The following is a 6,000-nucleotide window of genomic DNA, read 5'->3' as shown; positions in this document are numbered from 1 at the left end:
CTACCAATAACATGGATTACATCCAATCAGTTTATGAATCATAATTCTCAAGACTCCACACGAACTAACGACCGTTTAATGTTTGGCCATCATCTCTAGCTTAAATATCATTTCTTGGGAAACTATTTAATAAGAGATGATCTTGAGTGTGTAACCATTAACTCAACACCCATCATGAACATGCTCTCATTTGTGAGTCATCTTGGGACAATCTCTCTAAAATTCATGCATGACTAGTTGTCCTTAAAAGGAGATCCCATCTAGTGAACCCACATGACAAAGTTTACCTTCAGGTGCAGCCAGGGTAGGAACTAGTTTGAAACTTTATCATGCTATCACTTAGGGACCATCAATGGAGGTCGTAGGTCTTATTCAAGGACCTTCTCCCACCCAATATTTTTAAAAAATATAAGGTTTTTTATCCCAAATTTTAAGAATGATCTAGTCCTAATGGCATTCTTACCTAATCTAAATGACATGCTTCCAATATATGCATGACATGCTATGACAATTTTATAATATTCACATTCATTCACAAGAATTAATCAAATATAAAAACAAACAATTTTGATTCTCTACAGTTTTTCTCTTAAGGGAAAAACCAAAAAAGTGAATGTGAACCATGCACCAGGTAGGGTCCTAGGAAAATGAGGTGAGTCAAATTTGACCGCTTAAAAACCAAGCCTTTCCTAGCCAGGGCCAATCCTAGTGTAATGGCCTAAATTTAAGGTTATCGAAATAGTAGTTTCGTAACCATAAATACGATTTAAAGAGAAAATTATTATTAATTTTTATGATTTATCGAGTGATTAGATATAAGACTAGTGTCACGGGGCTAGACCTTTCGTCTCGCAATCCGTGCGGCCTTAGGCGATCCGTTTATCCAAACTCGCCCAAGTCAGCCTTAACTCAAGCGAGGATTCTTTTAGAACTCCTCCAAGGCACCAATTGAAGAGCGGGAGTGATTTATGCCAAAAGAAGAACAACAAAGAACAACAGAAAGAACGCTCGCAAAGTGTTTGAGTAAATGCTCTCTATTTCTCTTATTCACAAAGAATAATGAAACAATGAATGGAGTGAGTACAAATGATGGGGAGGCTCTCTATTTATAGTTGAGCTCCCCCAAAACCGACGGTCAAGATACATTTACATCGACGGATGAGATTTAACCATATCCCTTAATTTTAGGGATTTACAAGATAAGCCTTATCAAATCTAATCTAATCTTTACAAGATATGATTCCCTCTATTTTCTAAGATTAGTTACCATATTAGCCTAATTTGCCATCTCTTCATTATCGGGCCAACCAGGCTTCAATCTGACAGGCTTGTCCAATAGCTCTTTGAATCGAGCCAGTTCTCGTAGGCCAAATGATCCCCATCTAAGCAATAGACCTCCATTGGATGCATTTGGTGCGATGGTCACGGGCTTTGAACTGCGACCCGTGACATTCTCCCCCACCCATTCTCGCAACGTCCTCGTTGCGACTTCTGAATGGCACTGACTTGATTCGCCTCAGTCTCGTCTCCACACCTTAGCCTTTCCCTTCTTTCGGGACTTTTGCTTCGGCTTACGTCGCTTCTTCACTCGAACCGTCCTACTCGTTTGTACATCTCGATGACAAGAAGTTATGTCACTCTCTTGTCCACATTCTAACTTTGCTCGAACAGAATCCTCTTAATTCACCACACTTGGCTTCGCTTTGCCCACAGTCTCTCGGCCTCTTTGCTCAAGAACTTCAAAAGGGCCCATACGTTCTCGCCAAGTTAACAAGTTAGAATGCAAAACACTATCACAGTGTTCTGAATGTACCTTCGCATTTACTCTGGTCAACTGTCCCACATGCATCACTTTTTTTTCCTTGAAGTCCGATGCACCACCCACCTCTCCCATAGGTGGAAGCCTTGTCAATGACTCGGCAACTCCGACGCTTCACTCAACTTGAGCCTATTGGTCCCAGCTTCACTGTTTTCATCGCAACTCTTTCCTCTAAGTCCGATGACAAACTCACCTCTTCCTTAGGTGGAAGCCCCTCCGATGACTCACCAAGCTCAAACGTTGCCTTTCTTTTGACTCCGGCTTACTTTGGACAGTTTCGCAACTTATGCGAACCACGGCACAAGAAGCACTTTACTCGCTTCTTTTTGCTCCTCTTTGCCCTCTTGGCTTCGGCCTTTCCCTTGCTCGAGCCAAGCTCCTTGGGCTCCTTGTCTGCTCTATCGTTCCCCTCGATGACAGACTTCCTCGGACACTTCCGCAACCTATGCGGACCATGACACAAGAAGCACTCCACTGGCTTCTTCTTGCTTTTGGCCTCCTTAGCTTCGACACCCCTTGCGCTCGAACCAAGTACCAAGGCCTTAACCTGTGGCTTCTCCTTAAGCGCGGATTTATTCAGACATTTCTTCAACATATGTGGACCGTCGCAAAGAAAGCATTTCAGCTTGTCTCATTTTCTCTTGGGTTTTTTCTTCCCAACTCATGGTTTCCCATTACCACTATTGTCATCGTTGCCATTGCCATCAACAATATCTTTCTTGTGATCCATTTTACATAAGCCCCTTTCCTCGGACTTGGAAGACCCAAGCTTGTCTTTCCCTAAACCAAGCTTGACCACGGACTCAACTACCGTAATGGCTTCCGACAGCTTTTGGACACCTCTTTGTTCCACCTCCTCTCTAACCCATGGCTTCAATCCCTTCTGAAAAGCAAGAAATGCTTCTTCCTCGGTCACATCTGAAACTTGGAGTATAAGTTTGCCCGAACTGTGCCCTATTGCATTATCTCTTACAACTTTGCCCGAACTTCTTTCTCGGTAAATTCTGGGTAAAATTGTCCCTTCAACTCGTATTGGAACTCTTGCCACGTCCCAATCTCTCCTTGCCTTTTATCTGTGGTCTTGCCTCGCCACCATAAAAGCGCAATGTCAGTAAGAAACATTGAAGCAGTGTTTACCTTATCCGCATCATCCACGATGCCTTTGGCACGGAAGTAGTGTTCCACCTTCAACGAGAAATTGTCTACATCGCATGTAGACCTTGTCCCCACAAACTCTTTTGGCTTCGGGACATCCTCGTTATCGAGTGCTGCATTCGCCACTCATTTCCCCACGCTGCTCGGCACAAGACCAGCTCTCCCTCGAGCTCTTCTATTCTTGTGCTCAAAGCCCTCATCGTGGCCATTGTTTCCTCCTTCAAAGCCATCATCATGGCCTCGAGAGCATCGTTCCTTTCCGTCAACTTCTTCATTTGGGAATCTAGCAACTCTTGCACGCTATCCCTTTGGGAAGTGAGACACCTAGTCACAAAGTCCCTGGACTGCTCCCTCAAGTCATCAATGCTTTCCCCAAGCGTATTGTCTGACTCTTTTGCATCCTCCATAGACTCCTCAAGTTTACCCACGTGTTCCTCAACAGCCAACAACATCTCCCTCAAAGACTTCCTCGCCCACATTTGTTCGAACTCTTCTCTCGACATCCCAACGGTGCCTTTGAACCAACAACTCAGATATTACTTGGTTCAAAGCTTGCTCTGATACCACTTGTCACGGGGCTAGACATTTCGTCTCGCAATCTGTGCGGCCTTAAGCGATCCGTTCGTCCAAACTCACCCAAGTCAGCCTTAACTCAAGTGAGGATTCTTTTAGAACTCCTCCAAGGCACCAATTGAAGAGCGGGAGCGATTTATGCCGAAAGAAGAACAACAAAGAACAACAGAAAGAACGCTCGCAAAGTGTTTGAGTAAATGCTCTCTATTTCTTTTATTCACAAAGAATAATGAAACAATGAATGGAGTGAGTACAAATGAGGGGGAGGCTCTCTATTTATAGTTGAGCTCCCCCAAAACCGACGGTCAAGATACATTTACATCGATGGATGAGATTTAACCATTTCCCTTAATTTTAGGGATTTACAAGATAAGCCTTATCAAATCTAATCTAATCTTTACAAGATATGATTCCCTCTATCTTCTAAGATTAGTTACCATATTAGCCTAAGTTGTCATCTCTTCATTATCGGGCCAACTAGGTTTCAAGCTGACAGGCTTGTCCAATAGCTCTTTGAGTCGAGCCAGTTCTCGTAGGCCAAATGATCCCCATCTAAGCAATAGACCTCCATTGGATGCATTTGGTGCGATGGTCATGGGCTTTGAACTGCGGCCCGTGACACTAGAGTATTGATAAGAAATTTTATTGATTGCATGCCTAAATTGCCTATTAGGACTTAATTGCAAAAGTGGGTAAATATGAGTTTTAGATGATAAAGGATTTATTTGAAGTGCATAATCAAAGTAGAGGTCCTTAAATAGTAATTAGACCATAAAATTTCCATGGACAAAAATAGGCATGCATAGATAAAAATAACTAAAGTTTTAATGAAAGGTATTTTAGTCATTGAATAATAAAAAGAATAAAAAGGGAAAAAGATGGCAAAAATATCATCTTCTCCAAAAATCTTGCTGCCAAAATTTGAATGACACCATAGCTAGGGTTTTCACACTTTCTCAAGCTCATAGTAGGTGATTCCAATCCCCGTTTTTAATGTTCTTTACGTTTTTTAGATCCCGGTAGCTTAATTTAGCTTATTCTAGCAATAATTTAACCTAGGGTTTATATTTGGAAAAATACCCATAGGTGAAAAGTGTTTATTTTGATGTTTTAAGGTATAATATGAAGCTATAAATTATGTTAAACAACTTTTGCTAGTCGATTTTAAGCGAAAACGAGTAAAACTCCATAATCGGTAAAATACCTAATATTCATAAGTAGATGTTAGAGTGAGAATTTGATGTTGTCATAGAAGAGAAAAATGTTTAGCATGTTGTAAAACATAAGAATAAGAGATGAAGTTTAATTTCCGAGCTTTGGGGCAAAAGTGTAATTATGTAAAAGTTTAGGGACAAAATTGTAATTTTGCCAAAGTTAGAGTCGAGGGCTGTTTTAATGAATGTGAGTATTAAATAAGTTAAATTTGCTATTATAGATCAAGAAGAAAGGAATTCGAGGTTAGATTGAGGAAAGAATAAAATTGAAGACTAAGTGGTAGATTTGGCTATATTTGGTACCGAGGTAAGTTTACAGTAAATAAATGTAATATTTTAATAATTATTATTAATGCTGCTATTTTCCAGCAATTATGTATTTATTTTATGAATTTATTTGATGTTGACTCAAGTATGAGACGATAGAGAATTGATATTAAAAAGTCCCGTTGAAACATAAGGAAGGTATTTGATACAAATGTCATGACATTTGGGTAAAGAGATCCCATGTAAGACCATGTCTGGGACATGTCATTAGCATCCTTGAGATCATGAGAGGTCCCATGTAAGACCATGTCTGGGACATGGCGTTGGCATCGAGACGAGAGTTCCCATGTAAGACCATGTCTGGGACACGGCGTTGGCACCAATATGAGAGGTCCCCCGTAAGACCATGTCTGGGACATGGCATGGGCACCGATATGAGGACTCCCATGTAAGACCATATCTGGGATATGACATTGGCAGTACATGAAACATCTCATGTAAAACCATTTCTGGGACATGGCTTTGGCATGTTATTATCAGAAAGAGACCCAAGTATCCTTATTGTTCCAATGTGGCTCAACGGGCTAGTAAATAACTTATGTTCATGAAAGTTCAGTTAAAAGCATAAATGGCAAGTTCAAGTGAGTTATAAGAGTTAAGAGTATATTATGTTACCATTGAAAATTAATGTTTCAGCAAGAGAAAAGTAAGTCATAATTATGAGTTATCTAAGTAAACAAGCAAGAGAACGAGTAAGAAGGTAAGTAAAGAGGAAATTAAAGATTATGTCACTTGAGTATTATTAATTGTGTTAAATGTTGCTATTTATTTACTTGTAAACTTACTAAGCATTTTGCTTACTTTGTTTATTTTCTTTTTATATAGCATTATTAATCAAAGTCGAGAATCCTAAAGACGTCAGAGATCGTCCACACTATCAACTACAACGACTCGGTATTTTATGATGTGTTT

The sequence above is a fragment of the Gossypium raimondii genome, chromosome 13 (assembly GCF_025698545.1).
Source record: "Gossypium raimondii isolate GPD5lz chromosome 13, ASM2569854v1, whole genome shotgun sequence".
NCBI lineage: Eukaryota > Viridiplantae > Streptophyta > Magnoliopsida > Malvales > Malvaceae > Gossypium > Gossypium raimondii.
Note: the sequence above shows the minus strand (reverse complement) of the source record.